The sequence below is a fragment of the Anser anser genome (genome assembly GCF_964211835.1).
Source record: "Anser anser genome assembly, chromosome: 13".
In the NCBI taxonomy this organism is placed as follows: domain Eukaryota; kingdom Metazoa; phylum Chordata; class Aves; order Anseriformes; family Anatidae; genus Anser; species Anser anser.
The window spans coordinates 5982082-6003597 of NC_139734.1; the positions used below are offsets into that span (position 1 = coordinate 5982082).

The window sequence follows — 21516 nt, forward strand, 5'->3', positions numbered from 1 at the left end:
CACCTCTCAGACACCGTCTCGATAAACCCGCGTGAGCTCGATCTGGTTTGAGTCACCCCACGTCTCATTTCGGAGGTCTGCCTCCCAGCGCGTACCGAGCGAAATTCATCTGCTTCGAGCTTCACAGTTTTCCAGTAATTATCCTTGCAGAATTTAGGAATTGTTGTAAGCCCAAGCCGCAATGTGAATTCGGCATCAGGCTTTGTTTTGTCTTTTCAGAGAGCTCCGCTTCTTGCTGCTGCTAGCACTCAGGCAGCGCCCTGCTTCTGTCGTCAGCAGCCCCTGTCCCACAACTATCCCAAGTATGCCTCAGCACCATTTTCATTGCATTGTGTGGTTTCGCCATTCCTCCACTGATTTAATCCAGGCCTCTCCTCGGGGCTCTCAGATAATGAAAACCATGTGAGAGGAAAATGTAATCTTCAAACATGCAAACCAGTCTCATGTGCATTATCAGAAGGGAGCAAAACGTTGACAGTGCATCATTTGTCCCTACTGATAGCATCGGGCTCTTTTAATTGCTGAGGAGATTAAAAAAGAAGATTACAATCGGCATCTGCATTAAAAATAAGCTTTTGGGCTTGGATTTTGACTTTAAGTCCTGAAAACAACGGAGATACACTCCCCAAGCAGCTGTAGGGGTCTGGTGCAACCTTAAGGTAGCACGCCGCCAGCCCTGACATCCTGAAAATGTGCGTAAGAAGTTGATACAAATAAAACTTGCAGGCAGAGAAGGGTGTAGGGAAGAAATCACCACGGCCTAACGCTAGCATGGAATTTTCTGGCTTTTTCCAGCATTACCACAATCTAAACTATTTTAAGCCCTTTTTTCATAAGGAGGAGCTCTTCTCGTTTCACAGAGCAGTCGTACAGAATTCAATGGGACTAGTCACAAAGCTGGGCAAGCAGTCGGGCATGGGCCCTCCTTTTCCACAAGGCTGCTCTTTTTTCTTTCCTTTATAAAGGGAACCAGCTAAAACACAGCTAACTTATCAGCTGCTGCTCATCCCAGCAGACCAGGCGATGCTCTTTCTGAGATGCCACGGCCCAAGAAAAGGAACAAACCCTACCGCAGGGCTCGGACAACCCGAGCCCATTTCGTGATCCAAACGGGGCAGCACGGGTTAAAAAGATGGATCTGCGTTATTTCTTTTTTAAGTAAAACCCAAGAGGAGATCCAGACCACCAAATTTTTAGAAAGCAAGGATGTTTTCCAAGTGGCTTTGGTGTTGTTCTTTATCATAACCACCTGGGTTTTTCATGTGCACCTTGTAAAAAACCTGTAATTACTTGTAAGATGATTAACTAAGCCTCAGCCCCACACTGGGAGGAAGATATTACGATGCTCCTTTCAGCACAGCTCCATCTATGTTTCTGCTGGCACAACTATGTCACTCAGGGAATTGAATTTTTTCACTGCAACTATTCCAGCAACCACTCTAAAGCAGCTACACCAGGAAATAATTGGTTTTAGGTATATTACTCGGGAAGCCTTGTGTAAACCATACCAGCAAAACTATGTCCTTACTAATATAAACTTCATCACGACTAGGAGGAGTTTCCATAATGACTGAAGCAGCAAGTATTTTAAGCACAGATTCTGCCAAAACGGCTTTGACTGAGGATGTAGGCATCCTAGAACCTCTGCAAGCAGGAGGCAGGGGAGTTTTCTAAATATCTTGTGCAGCTGGAGAAGATACTCCTGCAAGGTACCCCTAGCAGCTGGGGAAACAAGAAGTTGGAGCTATGTCATATTCCCCTGCTGAAGGGCATCTGCACGTTTGGGTTTTGATGGTGCAGAGTTAGGAACGAATGGCACACCAGGATCTTACACCACGGAAGCAGAAATGTGCTGAAATGAACCTTGCTGAAGGTGCAGAAGCCACCCCAAAACAACTCAGGGTGTCCCTGCTGCCACTCCGGGCTGCAGGCAACGGCAGCAGCAGGACGCACGCGGAGCTCTCCTGTTTTCACGGGCAGGGGATGTGACGTAGGGCCTTATTGGGGCTGGAAAACCTGGCACCTTGACCTCTTGAGACAAGGTGAAGTTGGGGTGCTGCCTCGGGGCTGGCTGCCTTCCACAAGCGATGCCTCGTGACCCTTGGGTCGCCACTTCAGCCTTCTGCAATTCTCCAAGGCACCATCCCCTCCAAAATGCCATCGGAGCGGGATGGGATGGGGTCCGGGGCTTCCCACATCAGATGTTCTCTTGTCTCCTGCTTTCCAAATCAGAAACGCACTGATTGGATTTACCACCTGGAGAACATTCTCCTCCCCATGGATGCCAACATCTTTTATTATTTTTAAACAAGATCCAAGTGCTCCATGTCCAATCACCAGGAAAAGCCAGGTATTTTCAGGCACCTTGGGAGGGTTTTTCCACCTGCTCTTCACAGTCCCCTGATCCTACCCAAGGGAAGGGTGGAACAGACTATGTGATTGCACTTGGTCTCTTAAACCTTTGTCATTCTGCAATAAAAGAGTGGGGTTTTTTAAACCTAATAGAGATTACGCGCAGCCAATGTGAGCATCTGGCTGTGATGATTTCGGTAAACTACAGATTACCAAATCCTTGTACAGCGCCGTGAGCCATCTCGCATTGTTTTCATGTCCTGTGTCTCCAGAAATATGCAAGAGGTTTTAGTTTTGTGTCTTTTTTTTTTTAAGAAAAAAATTGCCAAACCAGGGAGATGTTTTCCCACCCTGTTTTTCCCAAGCCCTACGACAGGACGGGCTCGTCCTAGTATGGAGCTGTACAATTTGCTTCAGCTGGACACAGAACTGCCCAAATTAAAAGAGGAAGAAATGTTCACCAAACCCTGAAGAGAGCAAAGTCATTGAAATGTGGAATTACTTTACTTGGGGGTTGCAATAAATAATCCTAAAAGGTTAAGCAATCTATTAAAAAAACAAGTTGTGTAGAAAAACAAAGCATTTTAAAGCAAACAACAGTTCCTGTGATACAAAAGCTAACAAATTAAACTAAAACTTAAATTGGCTTAATTCATAGGCATTCATATAATAGAATTGCTCAGCAAAATCTTGGTCTACAACCAGATATTCTAAGTGCTATACTAAAGGCCTTGCTATTATTTGTATCAAAGGCCAGTTTTATTAGATCAGGGCACTTTTCTTCATTTAAGCTAAGGCTTCAGCTCGTGGGGAGAGAAGAGAGCCCCTGGTTTTCCAGCGCTAGGCCAGCAACAGAGGAGCTGCTCCCAATAAGGCACAACACGTCGGACAACCATTAAAATCCACGAGCACAACCCAGGACCCCTGAGCCTCGCAGGAGGCTCCAACACACGTCCTTCCTTTGCTTAAGTTAAGCACTCGCATGTAACCACTGCTCTTCTAGGACAAGATTGGACTGCTTTGAGAACTTCCATGGGTCTTTTTTATTTTGGTCTCAGTTTTCTGTTTTGTTCAGGACTTTCTTCTCATTCTCCTATTCCTATTCACTCGCCCATTCATTCCTCATTCCATCTCCCACTGAAATCAGGTGTCTGGTTTGCCCTGAATGCCCATTTATACACAGATAAGTTTCAAATATATCATTAGCTAGAAAATTACGTCTGAGTGTCTAGGTAAACGCAAATTACAGCAATCCTGAAAAACTCCTTTCACCTGAAGGCGTAATAGGCAAGTCAGACAAATATTATGCTGCATATTTAGAAATGCATTGCTCCTAGGGCCTCCTTCACACTAGTATTCTCCAGAGCTGTTGAGATTTATTTCCTTTTGCCTCGAAGATTACATTTCAAGACTACTCAGAAGAGCCACGCAACGTGCAAGACCTGGATATTTGCTGACTTTCAGCTCTCCTACCATGCAGTACAATGTTTTCACGTGGACACAACTTCAGCGTCAGATCTGTTCCAAGCATGAGCCAAAAACTTTTGCAGAAGCTGAAGACGCAGCCACGGCGTGGAGGTGGCGGTACGGCAACTCTTCCTGTGGCTGGCACTGCCTTCCAGTTTTTGGGAATATGCTCTCCTGTCCAACAGGGTTTAACGACTGAGAAGCTCCTGCAGCCAACCTGGACTCCGAAGGCAGCTGTGTGCCTGCTCGTTCATAAAGACAATGATTTAAAGCCTACGATGTGATACATGGGGCACGTACGGAGAGAAGATCGAGCAGAAGAGATAGACAAAAGTCAAATCTAGAAAACAACCACACATCAAAAAGCAAGACGAGCAAAGGGTTCCTGAAAGCAGAAAACGAGCTTACAGAATTCGGCTGTGGCCCAGATTCAACACAACGGACTAAATCATTTTGACAAATCCTCGGGTGCTTCCTGAACCTTTACAGCCCCGGCAATGGGCATTTGTAACACTTCTCTGAAGGACCGAGAGATCCAAGTCCTCCCTCGTGTTTCAGTGAAGAGGAGAAAGAGAGCCTTCAGCCTTATTGCCAATCCCCACAAATGGCTGTTCTCACCCTATTATAAACATTTGGTCTCCATGGAAGGGGGATACCTAGCAGCAAACATTGGCAACCAAGGACATTCCACTCCACTGTATCGTCCACAATAGCGAGGGGAAAAAAAATCCACAAGGCTGTCGCAGTTCGGAAACCTTTCAGGAGACTTCTTCAAAAGCAAGTGTCTGGAAATACCTTGAAATATGGGACTGTGCAACAAAAGTTAGATGGGGGAAAGACAGGCATCTTCCTGAATTCAGAAAGCGTTTGCACTTCACCCCAACGTGGGAACGTCTAATAAGCCAAGAAGCATTTGCCAAGAACAAGGTCAGTTTTCTAATTCAGCACAGAGCCTAACGTACACCCTATTTTGCCCTGCGCATAGAGTCTCATAACGTACAGGTGTTTGGAGCCAGGCTTTAGTTAGTTTAATGTGAAATCTTACCACGTAGGGACTTCCTTGTCGTGGGCTTTGTCTTTCCGCCGGGTTACAGCTCTGCAGCTCTTTAGGAGCTGTCAGTATGAATGAAGCAGGAACTGCAGACTGGAGTCCTGCCCCAGGAGAGGTACGAGCAGATAGATTCATTCACAGCTAAAAGGATTTCACATTAACATACACTTGGACTGTTGATAATTCTGGAATTAAAGACTCATCTCTGTATATACACTGATAGGGCAACAACCTACAGCTTACGCCAGATTTTGCTCTACGTTAATAACAGAAAGCCTTTAATGAGCTGAAATTTCACTTCAGCTTGTCATTCATTACAGTGACAGTGAGTCCAAGCCATGGACCAAGACACCATTGTGCTGGATGCTGTACAGAGTTAAATAGTGCATGTTGTTCCTTCCAAAATAAAACCAACCACACACAAAAACAACCCTACATTATACTCAACTGGAGATGAAAGGAAGGGATAAAAGAGGGAGAAGGGTTTGTGTTTTGAGAACTTGGGGGTTGCAAGTGCTCAGTTTCACCATCACAATTGGGAAAATGTGGCAGTTAAGCAATCAAACCTTATTTCCAAATAAAAAGATCAGTCAGTTTGCCGATGAAGGACAGGATAAAGAGAACAAGGGGACTATTAAATTATCTCCACTTCTGAGATTCTTGCTATTCTTTTACAAAGTGAATGGCTTATGCTAATCAGGATGCATCTGAAACATATCCTTCAAGCCTTCTTGTACAAATATAGTTCTTATTTATCCAGAAAGATCCCCACCAGCTGGCAATGTTTGCATACAATGTTAAACCCAACTTTGAGAGCCCATGCATTATGAGTCATTTTACGTTTAAAAACATCAGTTCTCTTAGCTGTTATTGAAGATGGGGTATCCAAGAGGAATTTTAGTGGAATTCAACAACAATTCTCTGTGTTACCATTCCACTTCCTCTAGCACAAAGCAGCTGTAAGTTTTTCTTGGTTCTTTTTTTTGCCCTGTGCTTTGCCTATAAAATATCTTTGGAGCAGGGACAAACGGATTTGCACCAATCCCTTCTATACGAATCAAATATTTATGCTATACCCTCTTCAAGAACTTTCATCTAGCAACCTGTGGAATGTGATCTCCTGACCTTAACACTCAAGCACATCTAAATCAGCTGCCCTTTGAGCTGTATTACAGACTGCAGGGATTTTTTATACATTCTTATTGCAGGCATATGAAAACCTTGTGGCCCAGCTGCGGCACTCTGCAATACAAAGCGGACCATACATTAGTCCAGAGTCGCTCGAGCCTGCCTTACGAAAGAGCAATACTGATTCTGCAATGTTTACAGCACAAGCCGATGCCATGCGTCACCGTAAGCAGGTAGAATAATGAGCCCTGCTATCAGTATATTGCCCAGCCATCAAAACTCAAATATGTGTCGGGTCAAACAAGTCCAAAATTATGAGGTGCCAGCACCACCGAGGGACCTACAACCCCGTGTCCCCCCGTATGGCCCGTTCTGCCTACCTGCACTGCCCAGCTCAACAGGGCAGGCAGTGCTGCCTGCAGAGCATCTCCAGAATCAGAAACAGAGAGCTCGCGGGGAGAGCAGGCACCCCTTTCCCTCCTGAAAATCCTCCCCTTTCCTCAATAAAAGGGAAACAAATCATTCTGCCTTGTGCTTATGGCTCCCAGGAATGTTTTAAGGACTGAGTTTATGCTGCAAACAAGTGTCCTGGAGAAAAAGAGAGGGAAGACCAAGTGCCCCAAATGAACCTGCAACTGAGACTTCTCCCAGGGGACAGATTTCTCCAGGGTCAGCTCATGACCCTACTGCTAGGAAGAGAAGGCAGTGAGGCAGCCCTGGAGAAAATCTGACCCAAAGATTTAACAGAGTCATGGTCTTGACGATAGGGTTCATAGTTCTGGATCAGTCCTGAACAACCAATGCAGTGTTGCCATCACTCCACAGCTGCAGCACAAGCTCAAGAAGATGGTTCTTGCATCCCCACCCTTGATTTGGTGGAGAGACCTTGTCACCTGAAACAGTCACAGGCAGCCAAAGGTGGTGAGACAGCAGCCAATACCTGTATCATGTCCTCTGCCAGATCCTGCTCGGACCTTCACAGCTGCCCTGCTGGCTATTACAGCTCTCCGGGGGTCCCTCAGCTGAGCACCTGCTGACTTTCTGCCCTCCCTCCGCAGGGGGAACGGAACGTCTTTTCCGCTTCATTTTCCCCACAGAAATCCCTCCAAGGGGAGAGGAAGAGGAGGGGGAAAAAAAAAGAGGAACAGGGAGTGCGACAGAGCGGTATTTAGCATTTCCTGTATCATCCACAGGAAAAACCCACGCAGTGGGGAAGAGCGTGATGTCAAGGCTGGTTCCACTACACAAACAGCCAGATCCTCCCGCTGGGGGATGGATGCTGTGTGTTTCCACAGGGAACAATGTAATCCTCCCTGCAAAGGAGGAGTCCGGCTACAAGCCACACGAAATTCCACAGGTCCTTCGCTTGCACAAAAGCCTGGTAGTGATGAAATTTTGGCCTAGAGGAAGTGGGTATGAACACAGAGCTGGGGGAGAAGGAAAAAAAATCAGAAATTCACAGCGGTATTATCATTTATAAACCAGAACACATCCAGCACTTGGCCCCCAGAGAAAGGAGTAAGCTACAAAATGTGTTTCCCTGCACAGAGCTTGGGCCTCCATCCAATTATTATGTGCACATGTCCTTGCTGCATTCCCAGCCTTACTTAAAAAACACAAAACCCAAAGAAAACATATCTTTACATTCACTGCACAGCACCAAGCACGTTACCAGCCACGTTCGATAATCTGCTAAGATGTGTATACACCTTAATTACGGGCTCAACACTTCTACACCTTGTGACACAAGGAATAAAGCACTTAATGTAAAACAAACTCCAGTCTGAAACAAGGAATCTCAGCTGATCGTGGAAGCCCTATGTGCACGCATGCATACGTAAACACACATACATACTTCTCCGTGAAGCATGACGAGCAAAGACAATCTTGACACGTGGATTACAAGCACAATGCCTGCGATTATTTTCTGAAAAGAGCATCGCAAGAAACACTTCTGCTTTCAAACACAGCCCGACACAAACCCACTTCCCTGACTTGCACCGAATTTTACTCTGATTACACATAAGCACACAAGTATCAATTTTAGCTAATATTCACTGCCGGTGGTGAAACGGGTGGGCGAGCGTATTTTTCCTGTGTCAGTTTTGCAAGGTGGAGAGCAATCTTTGCAGGAAGGAGCGAGCAAGGACGGCCAAACGCCAGGGTGCCTCCCAGCTCTGGGCTGCAGGAACGAACGCCGAGTCCCTTGCGCCATGAGCACGGCTCTTACCTACAGATCCGCTGGAGACAAAAGGGTTTTCTTTTCAGCAACTGGACACGGGCAGCTCGTTGGGTCGGTCACACAAAGCTTCCCCGCTGCCGAAGGTAGTTATTCTCCTCGGGTTTTTTGGTGTTGCCGTTTGGGTTTTTACCCCCGGGAGTAAAGGGCAGCGTGGTGGATGCAGCAGGGGCAAAGGGTGGAACTGGCGACCCGAGAAGCGAGCAGCAACGCTCCCTCCAGAAGATGTTGCGTTTCAGGGCGCTTTCACTTGCAAATCCTTCTTCATCCTCAGTGTCAACACGACCGGAGGGGAGGGCACAAACTTTTTTAACTGCAGAACCAAGCCGCGCTCTGACGGGGGGCCGTGCTCCGGGCTGGATGAGTGGCTCGACTTTTATTAAAAATACGCCTTCGGCTGGGTGGAAATCCGAGACGGGGAAGAAAGGGGAAGGGGAATGGCAGGCAGCGAAGCCTGGCGCTGTCAGCAGCAGGCAGCAGCCCTCAGCATCGCGGCCGCGGCTGGCAGCCGGGCTCCGGCCGCTCCTCGCCCCCTTCCCCGCCGTTACCTGAGCACGGAGGAGCCGCGGGGCCGGCGAGGCGCGCACAGACGGCCGGCCGGACACACAGAGAGCCGGGGCCGGGCTGCTCCGCTCCTCCGCCTCCTTCCGCCTCCCTCTGAGGCGCCCCGCGGGCCGGGGCTCCGCCAGGGCGGGCAGGAAGCGCCCCCGCCCCCGGCTCCAACCCCAGCGCCAGCCCCAACCCCAACCCCGACAACCCCAACCCCAACCACCCCAACCCCAAGCCCAGCCCCAACCCCACAACCCCCCGGCCCCGCCATTACGCGCCCCTGAGGAGCGGGTCCCGCCGCCCTGTCAGGGAGAGCGGGCGCTGCCTGCCGGCGTGTGGGCACAGCGCCGCGGAGCTGCCTCCCCGCCGCTCCTATTTCATAAAAATTCAAAACCGAGCTCCTAGAACAGCCAGCCTGACGCCTTCCGAGGTGCTCGGACCTCTGCTGCCCCGACACGCGTGGGTCCAGGGGGCTGTGGGAAGAGAAGAGACTTCAGCACGCTCCCCAAGTGCTCCCCAAGGTTTTGCTGGTTGTTTTTTTTTTTTTTTTTTTTAGCACTTTGTCGCTTGCTAAAAGTCACTAACTGCACTCAGAGGGGTTTTTGATGAAGGATTCAGCGCCTGGGGTCACGCGGCTACCACAGAATTTCAACTTTAAAAGTAGTTTGGCATTAAACATGTAACAACTCCACAAAAAACAAACAAACAAAAAAAACCACGCATGTCCTCTGTGCCCATCTCCCCACAAAGGATCCCAAAATGCTGTGTTCATAAAAGAGCCTCGGTCCAGTCTCCCTGCTTCGGAACATGCAACAAATGGGGTAACGGCAGCAAACGGGACACCAGCAGGCTGCAAACCTCCACTTAGCAGGGGCAGCACTCTGCTTTCGAGATGGGGTAAGTGACTCTAACTTCTCCGAGACCCACGCCGCAACGAGGGCAAATCTCCAGTCTAAACACGGCCCCAGGTAACAAACTGGTCCTTCAACAGGGGAGAATTTGTGTACAAACCACGGTACCCTGCCTTGCTCACAATTCACCGCCACATTTTCATACAACGTGCCTGAGCCCTCCCGGTGAGGCCACTGCTGCCCATGCTGCAGGACGAGCACCGAAGGGCGGCTTCGAGAAAGAACAGAGGAGTGAACAAGAAGCAGTCACCAGCAGGCTGAGTACAGTACTATGGCCTGACCACCTAAATATTAAGCCCATTAAGTAGTACATGCTTGGGAAGGTTCAACATCTATTTCCGAAAGAATGAAAAGTGCCACAACTGGCCACACATCAAATCCTCGCACAGCAGGACCTGGCCCACTGACTTGAGTTCATTTGGGCTCTTCGTGCGAGATGAGAGAATTTGATTCAGCCATCTACCCTTCAGCTGCTCTAAGGAAATGACTCCTTTCCAACACTTGCAACTCTTCCCATTTAAAAGAAGGATCTGGAAAAGATTTCAGGAAGTCAAACTTCAGAAATCCCAAACGCAGCGTATATAAACATCTATTTTTTCCCCCTGTAATTGATATTCATGCATTGGAACTACTCAGTGGAACAAATGTAGAAGCACATGTAAACAATTCATTAACATCCCATAACCTTACAGTTTGCAAATGCAAAAAAAAAAAAAAGACGACAGAACAAGTTAATGAAGCACATATTTCCTAGATGCTGTGGGGTGGAGTTGTAAGGGAAATATATAGCTACAGTGAATTAAAGAGTTAGAAAGTAAGCTTCAATCACACATCCCGTCTCCCTCCCACATGCTGTAAGAAAATAGAGTGGGGAGTAAAGAGAGAAGGTAGACTCATACGGAAAGTGAAAATATTGCTTCATTCATACACTGAAAAGCAGCTAGCCGTGCCCGAGGCATGTTAACCTCAAGTCATCTGCTGCTGTTTATTCTACAGAACACTAGCGCTGCTCGTGTTTAACCCACACAATTGAGATAACAGCTTTATCAGAATTGGAAAAGAACAAAGATGCACAAAAACCAAATTCTCTCCCTTCAAATACTCTCCCCCCTGCACCCAGCTCGCGCCCAGCCCAGCGCTCAGGAGCTCCAGCACACAAGGGCTGTCTGAACGGCTGCCAGGGGAGGAAGCGAGCAGTTTCCATACACACATCACGCCACAATGTGGGAATTCAGGAAACAACATAAGAAAGGGGTTCCTAATAACTGTTCCAGCGTCCTCGGGCCAATTTATGCAATCATACAAAGGTCACAGGCGGTGTGTTAAAAAGCGCAAAAGATAAATGCCACAACGGCAACTATTTCAAAGGAGGAAAATAAATCTTGAGCTTACAAAGCATTCGGATGACCTGGAATTGCTCCACCTACAAATTTTTTTTTTTTAAGAGGTTGTCCTTGGCATTCTTTAAAATTCCTCCATCTTAAAGTTCCTCCCTCCAGGAATCGCTGCAGCTCTGCCGTCCTTTGTCCTCAGCAGCTGGAGCTCAGGAAGCTGCTGATATTATCCCTCATGTACGGGGAGGAATCGCCGCTCGCTCCTGCTTCCATTCAGCGCGGCTGAGAGGGGGGGAAATTAATTTCTGTGCATCTCTGATCCCGCGCCAGTTTAACAGCGCTTTTCTTCTGGCATGTAAAAAAATAAGCCGTTCACAGGGCTCAGAAGTGCCATTTAGCTCGTGGGGCCAGACAGGACTCCCCCCACACCCCTCCAGGCTGGGAATTCTTTGTCTAGTCTGTAAATACACTGTTAAGTGAAATAATGGCCTCACAGTAAACAAACAGCAATGCAAGCAACAGTAAAAAAGACTCAGAAGAGGAGATGAGGTTTATTAGGTGAGCAGGAGCTAAGAACGGTTAACTGTGACAAGGGAGATTTCTTTCTCTCTCCTGCCACAGAAGTCAAATAGTTTGGCAGATAAGGAAGAAGAAAAGCAGGTAAATGAACCAATATGAAAAAAGTGAACAAATATGCCAGGGCATACAGATTAAAGTAAGATCAGAAGACTCCAAAACCACATAATCACAAGAAACACGTGGAGAAGGCACCAAGGAAGAGGAGGGTGAAGTGGTTTGCCTGGGCGTTCAGTCTAGATGTGGAGAGTTTTTGGAGGCCACTGGACCTGCACATGCAGTGACCTCGGACATACAGCTCTGCTGCAGCATCGCAGCTTTTGCTGCCGTTTAACCACCACCAGGGCAGGCATGGCCAGCTTTAAGTCATGTTCAGAGGATCTGACGTTGCTGCTGTCAGGCCTGAGCTATAACTAACCCTGAAAAATTCCCTCAGGTCCTGCCACTGGGTGCAGCTGGAGACCAGCTATGTCTTCTGAAGAGGAAGAAATAAAGAAATCAATCTGGCAGAGATGAGACTGAGGCATGAATTATATGTAAAACCAGTTAACGTTCACCAACAGATGGCAATGACAAATATTCATATGCCAACACCACTAGAAATTACCACCATAAAACAACGTTCGTAGAATTGCTAGAAAAAAATAGAAAAAATGCTAGAAAAAATCTGAAAAAATGCTAGAAAAATACTCTTCAAAACACAAGAGCAGCAGGAATAGTTACTTACTACCTATTCTTCTGTCCTTCTCTAAGCACTTACTGTGTCCTTCTATATAAGTTAATTATTCTACCAATTCTATATAATGAAACTAACGACCACATAACTCATGGGAGGGAAGCAACTGATACAGAGGCTTTTGCATGGACAACCTCACGTCTCTGCTGAGCTTTGCACCATACCATGGCTCCTGCGTGTGAAGATTTCTTAAAATTATGTCAGTCCTGCCGGTACCTCTAACGGAGTGTAACTCAAGTTCAGCATGGTTCCTCGGGTGAAGAAAGGGCCTGCGCAGGAAGGGGGAGAAAAGGGACAGCTTACTGCAGAGAGATGCAATGCAGAGGTCAGCAGAGACGTGTCACCCATGAGCTGATTGATCAGGTACCACCTGTAAAGAGAATTATTCTAACTGGTGAACCTTGCCCCCTTTTTATGGAGCATTTTGAAAGCAGGTGGTGTCACTAGAAGAGTGGTAAACAACTGCCAACTTTGTAAAAAACAAACAAAATGTTTCAGCTTTGCTCTACATGAATTCACAGCCCAGTCCTGTAGACTTAAATGCAGTTTGGGCAAAATAAGGCCAGCAGGGTTAGTTTGGACAGAGATTTCCTTACAAGATGCTTGTCTCCCTCAGAAGTGCTGTAAGCCTGATGTCTACCGTATAGTAAGGTCCCTAATGTGTGAAAGTTGACCATTTCCCTCATCTCTCTGCACTCTTTGCATCTCATGCCTCTTTTTCCTAAGGAGATCTCACTTCAGATATTTCTGAAATGAACTAAGAGATTCCCTAAGCTCCCAACAGGTCTGGATCAGAGTGAAGTGTAAGAGCAAGGCACAGAGGCCCTACACTTCAACACGGCCTTTGTTTGCTCTCGATGACTAAAGAATGTATGAAATCACATGAGAGTGAGATTACAGCAGGTTCTGCAGCAAAAACAGATTTAACAATCCTGATCTGACCACAAATATTATGAGGGGAAAAACATGTCTGATTTAACACCAAAAAGCTTCACCACTTTCATATCTCCAGGACTAATAACGGTGCCAACACACTGATAAACACCATGGGGACAGGGCCAGTGCTCCTTTTTGATGTAAAGCTTTTGCAACTCTTTTTTGGTACTGATGTCAGAATCAGCCTGAGATCTGGGAGAGGCCCAACCAAAAACAATCTCCCACTGCCTTGGCAGGTCAAAAAATGATCTTGGTGATAGAGTGAGCACCACACAGATGCTAGAGCTCTACAAACTGCAGGAGCACGGCCACCTTCTCCCACTAGAGAGAAGCTGTGATGAATAGTAAACAGATTACTTAATTTCATTAACATGAAATTAAAGAGGAGGAATGAAAGGAGAGATGTTATGCATAAAAAAGAGCAAATGCATTAGAACAAGATATATGAAATTCTGTTATAATTGCTTGAAAAAGTGGCAATTAGAGATTTTCTGTGTACATAGTTGTTCTCCTAAAAGCTGTCTTTCTCCTGTAGTGAGCTACAAAGATTGATAATTAGAGACAGCAAGATAATCATGTAACAGATAGCTGATTAACATTTTATTTAAAAAAAAAGAAAAACTAAAAATAGAATTACAGAACAAAGTCTGATTTGATTTTACAATCTACTTCAGAATCTGCTGCAGATTCTGGAAGAGCACCAGCACTCTCTGCTGGTGATCTTTGTTCAGGAGTTATCTAGAGGAAAAAAGAAAATGCTTAATGTGAAATGCCATTTTTGTTTTAAAAGGGTGATTAATTAGAACCCTATCAATTTAGCAAACAGCAACTAAGAGCTAGTTATGTTTTTGGAAACAATACAGTCATTGCTAAGAAGTGTATTTACTACAGGCAATCATCATTCGCTGGAATAAATTTCACTGGTGCAAATAAACATCTGATGTTTAATGCTTCGCTCTGCAGAAAGCACTTCTGCTGTGCTGCAGCACAAAGGCAAGCTGGTGTGAGAAGTTCCCGTGATGCCAAATCCCTTGGCTCCACTCTGACTTTCCATCAATTTTAGAGCTACGCCAAGAAAAACAGCTCTTCGTAAAAAAGTCTGAGTGCAGCACCAACATCTTCCCCGACGGCAGTCGCAGTGGAAATGCTGCTATGCTTTCATCAAAGCCAACCTGCTCGCAGCCCTCTCTGTTACACCCTTTCCCAGGAGGCTGCCAAAGCCTCATCTCCTTCTGTCCAGCGTGTACCCGAGCCTCGTCCACACCCCTGCGGATTATTTCACTGCATCCACACCACAGACAGAGCAGGGACAAACAGATCAGCAGCGAAATAAAATAAAACCAAAGCCGAGTACCTAAGTGACAGCTGTCCCAGTTTCCAAACTACACACAGATCAGGCATCGGCGAGAAGGGTTAAAGACTGGCAAATTGAATCCATGTGCAGCTCATGAAAGTGTGGGAAACAAAAGAGACAATGTGAGTTAAGGACAGAGTATTCATTAGCAAAGGGCTCAAGTTTCTTGGCTTTTGCTGCTCTGCTTCCCAATGGCTATTTTTCAAGGTAGCTTTTTGTTCTTTCATTTTGAACATCGCTCTGGAAAGACATTATGCTCTAGCTAACAAACTAAGGCTCAGTACATGTTGAACTGCTTAAAATAATTTGTATTTTTAAATCCCTGGGGGCGAGAGGGGAGCACAGTGTGAGAGATGGGGTTTTCTGCTGGGTGACAGCAGGCTTTGGGTCAGAGCTTTGTATGACATACCTGATCCAAAGACCTCGAGCACCGCCATAAATATTCATTTATGGTATGAAATATCCACATAAAGAAATCTCGTGCATAAAAAAAATACATGAGGATTTATAATGCAGTCCTGTCACAGTAAAGCCATTTTTGGAGAGTGGCTGCCAAGCTCCGAGCTGCCCTGCTCTGCAGGTCCCCCAGGGAGCTGCTCCATGTCCCGAAGGACATCAATACCACCTCACCTTGCAATCTGCCTGATAAGGTCCCTACGTAACATGAGAATCGAAAATCTAGCCCGGAAATCTGTGCTCAGGCTCTCCAAGAAAGCCGAATTCAAGTGATCCTTATAGGGGAATTATTTGCAATTAAGTAAAAGCAGCAGTTAGGGTGGAGTTCTGGAAAAGTCAAGTTAAAATTGGGGGGTCAGAATTTGAAACCAAGGGTCTATCTCACTGTTTCAGTCAGGAGATGGTTGTATATTAAATTTAGCAAGACATGCTGCATTTTCCTTTAACTATTTTACTTTATGAAGTAAAAAAAATAGGAAGAAGAGCTCCTGAATTAGAGAAACAGCTTAGAGCCCTAAAGAAAAAAAACACAGTGGTAAAAATAGGTAAGTTTTACCCTAGTCATAAGTCAAAGTCAGAAATAAATGTTCTAATGCATTCTGTTCCTGACAAATCTCAACTTCAGAAGTGCTTCGCATCTGCTGGGAGTCCTAAGGAACTCTGTAAGCATTCAGGGATCACTGACACTTGGCAGAGCGGGATGGAGAGCGACAGCCAAGTGCCAAGCACAGGGCTCTAAAACACTGTGTGGGGAACAGAGATTCCTGCCTAAGGGATCAGAGCGAGTTTCCCATCGCACAAAACGGCAAAAGGTTTCAAACCTTTAGTTTTCCACTGGTTAAGGAAGTCAGAATTTCGGACATGACAGGACCCAGCAGGAGATCACTGATCTACATGAAATATGAAGATGCCGAAAGCCTTGAGGACTTGAGTAACCGTAGGAAATTAACATGCTGACTTCTTTTTTTATAATATTATTATTAACTATAGATGCCAAACTACTCTTAAACATTCTCTTCCCACATTCATGCCCACACCTTTACCTTCGTACCATTCGAATTCCATATTCAGCTCGGTCCCTTGATCATTAATGCAGACTCCTAAGCTTCAGACTTCAAAGAAACACACGCGTAAGAGTCACAGGCACAGGACTGGAACAGCGTCAAAGCCTCCCTGTGCAGGAACCTCGATCTTCTGTTTGACTTCACTGTACAAATATCTCGTCCTATCAAGACTAGGAAATTCAGTGATTTATGTAAGGCTTCCCACAGATTAAGTTAATAAGGGAACCCAACAGTGCCTGATCTCCTTCCGTCTTCCAAACACCGGTAAATGAAAGGAAATGGGAATGTCTCTGGGGGTAAGGGAAAGACGTGAGCTCTCTACAAATGTTAAAGGGAAGAAACCAAAGGCTTCTTTGTGTGTATATGCACTTTTCCAGGAATCCTCTTCCCTCCTCCCTCCCAGAAGTGGCACCACATTTCCCTGAGACCATTACAATACACAGATGCAAAGCCTTGTCCACACCACACCAATTTGCTTTTGAACACCGGTGGTTTACTTTCGTTCCCATGTCCTTCCGGATCTGCTCTTCCACGCTCCTCTGTACGCCATCTGCCCCACACACACTTTCTTCTTTTCTATTTTAAGTTCTTTGGCCCTTTCTCCTGTTCTCACCCTCTTTCTGCAGCTCAAGGTGTCTGCACTCCCTGCCGCCTCACTTCCATGGGTTCCCCAGTCATTTGCAGCACATTTCCAGTACCACCAGCATTTCTTGGAGCTCCAGTCATGCCTTGCTATTCAAATACCCCAGCATACCAGACAATTACAGTTTAACACAATGCATTTGAGTTTTACAAATGAAGAAATTACAGCACAGATGGATCAAAATCAGGCCTCTACCAGACCCTATGGGTCTCAGGGACTCATTTTAATACAACATGCAGTCAGCATCCCTTTGAGTTACCTCTGAAAATTACACCATCATCCCCATGGCCAAGACTAAGCCTCTTCACGAGAGGCTCAGAAAGGCAGGCTGGCCTTTTCCAGCTTTGTTCATAGCTCTTTTCTTGTATCGCCAACTTTCAAGGAAATTACTCAACACCACACTAACACAGGTGGTTTCCTCAGTGGTAAGAAAGCTGCTGAAGCTCATCAGATTCAGCCATTTCTACCTACAAGATGGTCTATGCTTGCTGTTACACGCTACAATGGTAGTGTGAGATGCTGTTATAGATGCACACATTTCAAAACGCATCCATCAGCCTTATGATCCCCCATAAAACATTGGGCTAAAGTGGCAGTACTGATGTAGACGTATTCTAGAGCAATGACTGACTTACTGAGGTGAACTATAAAGCCAAACTCAAATTTCTCTGCCTAATGAGAATGCTGCAATTAGGTCATCACCAAACACTGCATAACCACAAATCAGAGCACAAACATTCCCACAGAATAACTAATATGTGACAGCAGGTACTTGGAATGAGAACAAGGATTTCACCCGTGTAGCCCTGCTGGTGAATTCTGTAGACAACCAGCAGTCCTGAGATAGTCAGCTTCCAGTGGGGACAGCCAGGTGCTAGAATACAGAGATCCACTTCAGTAGGAGCAGTTTAGAGCCTGAACTCCCAGACATGAAAGTTCGCATTGACTTTGATGAAGTTGGCGTGCAATGAGTTTTGTGGGTCAGAATTCTATTTAGGTCACATATGAACTTGGCCCAGGACACAACCTTCTTTGTATCTTCTGGAATCCAGTTTGAGCAACAGTTCTAATTTGCAATAACTAGTTCTCCTCCGCTAAAAAACTGAACTAGTTCCATGCCTACCTTTGCTCAGTTCCGACTGTAGGTTTTGATAACCCTCCAAACACCAGACCTTTATTCAAATGACCAGATAAGGGGCTTCTATAGGAGAACACTCACAAGAATGCCTTTTGTCACAACCACCCTGGCCCTCTCCCTCTCTGGGGTCCTGCACAGGCACCTGGAAGTACCTGCTGCAGGGGCAGTGAGGTCAGGAGAGTGAGGAGTCACAGGTTAATGAGATACTGTTCTGATTAGGGAGGTTAGGTTACAAGGCCATGCCTTTGAAGGCTGGCTACTTCAGTGCAGCACTCTGGTTTATGACTGGGGATTTATTTTAATTAGATTATACTCTTAATTATTTATGACCTATATTATCTGTAGAAGCTGCTGAAAAGTTAAGAATATCGGCCTTAATGAGGATAATTGGAATAATTATATTCTTCTTTTGTAAAGCACCTTGAGCCTTACTGATTAGAAGTGCTAGGACAGGATTAGCAGCTTAATGAAAAATTATTATTAAAAAGTGGAATAAAGATAAGGAGTGAATTAAAATGGAATTTGTTATTTTCTATCGCATTAGGGCTGAACTGAGGATCATTTATTAGAGGTGACACGCAGAAACTTTTAACCTGAATATCGAATGGGGATCTTCTTTATGCTTTGCACAATGGAGGATTCCAGGCAAGGAACCTGCACCCAAATATTGCGAAAAGTGAGAACAACCCCCCCAGGAGCCTGTTCCATGGAAATGCTGGGGCATCCTACCATATGCTGGTGGTTCAGTTGATTTGGGGCTATTTACAGCACCAAGCAAAAGCAGTGGATGTTTAAGGTCACCCACCAGGTTCCTGTGGGACTAAAGATTCAGCCTTCCAGCCCTTACCTTTATCAAAAAGATATCCTGGTATTGAGACAGGTGGAACTGTGGTTCTGCCTCAACCATATGTTAAGTCTGATGGTGGATATTTATTTATAGACCTACCTGAATCAGTCTGCTAACAAAAGGCACAATCTTTGCACCTGAGGGCAGACTGTGAAGCGGCAGCAGGGACAGCTAAACCCAGACCCGAAGGGGCTAAGTGGGACCCCATTCTGTAAAGGGCAAGGACACAAAAGCAGAGCTTTTCAGCACTTGTGAGATTATCACCCACACGCTGACGCCTTCTCCTCTCAGAGATGGAAGCGGGAGGACTTGGAGTCACCTCCACTTGATTCGGGGTTGGGGCTGCTGCAGGTGCTGGGGGCGAGCAGGGTCGGGAGGCACCAGGCAGGCCAGGGACCCCTTCTGCAGGACTATGGGCAGCAGAACATCCCCTGGACTTGAAAATGGACCTGGGAAGGGTCAGGACAGCTCCACTCTCTCCTCTGCACGGACTCAGCCAGGTCCCCGCAACGGATACCCACAGCAAACCCTCGCAGCCCTCTCCCCTCCCACGAGAGGACTTTTCCCTCTCTGGGAGGGCAGCGGGGAGCCAGGGGGACCAGCTGGGGTGTGCGTACGAGGCCGGCGTTTCCCTAAGGTTGGGCGAGCGGTCGGGGGGCTCCAAGGAAAGGGCCGGGGCCGCGTCCCCCCACTCTCCGCTGCACCTGCCTCCGAGCCCGGCAGCCCGGCTGGCAGGGCCCTACCCGGGGCACCACGAAGCCGCCTTCCCCTCCCGGAGCCGGCCTCACAGCGGCGGCCAGAGCCTCCCCTTCTCCTCCCCTCCCGCTTCTTACCCGGCGGGCGCCTGCCCCGGCGGCCGCCCGTTCATCCATCGTGCCGCTGCCCCCGCCGAGGCGACAAAGCCGGCATGGCAACGAGAGGCGCCGCGGAGCTCGGGGAGGCGCCTTCGGTTATTAACTTTCACCAGGCGGCCCCGACTACGGCACCCGGCATCCTTCGTTGGGCCGGGCGCTGTGGAGACTGCCGGGAGGCGTAGTCCGCCCTCCTCTTCCTCCTCCTCACGGCCAGCTCCGCCTCGCCCGGCTGAGGGGAGGCGGCTAAGGGCGGGACGGAGCCGCCCTGTCAGGCTCTGTTGGGTCCCCCCGCAGCTCCTCGCCAGCAGGCAACTGAGGGGTTAAAAGTGTTTAAGTCCTTTTCAGAAACACTCTCCAGGCTGTGAGATACGCAGCAGAGCCCGGTGTCCAAAAATAAAATAAAAAGACGGAGGTGGTTTTACCGCCGAGGGAGCGGGATGCGCCCCACGGGGTGGCTTGCCTCACAAAATGGCTGCTGCCCACCCGAGGACCCCTCTGTGGAAAGGCAGCGCTGGAGCGCAAAGTTTTGATGTTTCTGATGTACAAAGGTACATTTGCCACGCAGCTGGCCTCCTGGCTGGCCAGATCTGCAATTATTAAAGATATTTTGCCCTGCCTCTGGCACACCAGGGCTGATGGCTCTGCCTGTGGCCTTGAGTCACCAGTGCTACCTGTGACTGCAATTTTCAGTACTGAGTAACTTGAAAAACTGCCATCAATTACGCTTTTTACTATGCGGAAACACTTTCTCTACCTCGTGCCGTTTACAGTAGACTGTAATTTATACAGGGAGACACTCCTAAAAAAGCCCATATATTTCTGCCTAAGAGAAGCTTATTTTAATTTCCTGACTGCAAATTTAGTCTTTCGCATCAACATTTTTTTAATGATCTCAGCTATGAGGACCTAAGTTCTTCGCATTTTTCTTTTTTCATCTCACTTGGTTATCAGCCCATTGCTGAATGGGCTGAATCTGCTATCTGCACATTGCAAGCTTTCTGCAACTGCTTCATCTTTTAACCTCTCTTCCACATTTCTAACTAGCATCATTGCCCCCAAACCGCTCTCAACAAAAGGCGCCCAAAGGCAGAACTGTTGAAGATGTGTGTCTAGAATTATCTCCAAACATACACAAAAATAATCTAGAAAGAACAGTGTGCTCTAGATGCCTCAAAAAATTTTATCGCTTCAGTAGCGGTTACTAAAACAAAAACTTAATAGGTAAAGCTTAAATAACTGGAAATTGTCTATAATCAACTGCTGGTCATCAAGTATACAGCTCCTGCAGTCTACACTTCATCCCCTTCACTTTAAAACCCTTAAAACCAAGCATCTGTCAGGGTGAGCGCACAGACCTGAAAGTTGTAATAGTTAAAATAAACACACAAAAACACCACCACCACCCCCAACGTTTTAAAGATGGAATAGCAAGCATCCAAAGTCAGGTGCAAAAATGTTTTTAAGTGCAGACATCTGTGTTCATGGAGCCTTGTGACTCCTTGCTATATTTGATTACAGACAGCTTTGTTTTGTTGCTTGTGATGAAGAAGGGGAGGGAGGGAAAAAAAAAGTGAGGTAGTGGCCACACACCGACCTTTCACTGTAAACACCAAGAAAGGAACTATGGAGGGAAAGTCTTGTTTTTGCTCCATGGGAATCCAGCAACACGGGTGTAAGAGTGACACTAAAATGGGCTGTGCTGTTACGAGGCCTTGTTTGCCAGAGCCAGACAAGAATGGTCTGTTATAAAACATGGTGGAATGTTTGTTTTTGTAGTACTGGATTTCCAAAATCCATAGTCTTTTTGTGGCTGACAAGCTCACTCTTTTCTTTGCCTCGTTACTGCAGCTGTCGGAGGTCTGCACCCCTGCCTGGAAAACA

General features: G+C 46.8%; 1 protein-coding gene across 3 annotated transcripts in view; it reads right to left on the minus strand.

The window, feature by feature from the left end:
• The window catches only part of AMOT (angiomotin), a 62002-nt gene extending 42158 nt beyond the window's left edge, over positions 1–19844 (minus strand). Inside the window, exon 1 of one of the 3 annotated variants that reach the window (XM_083797055.1) lies at positions 19615–19844. The gene's annotated coding sequence lies outside the window, so the exon portion shown is untranslated. The other 2 variants (XM_083797054.1, XM_083797057.1) reach the window with 2 other exon arrangements.
• Positions 19845–21516: the final 1672 nt, after the last annotated feature.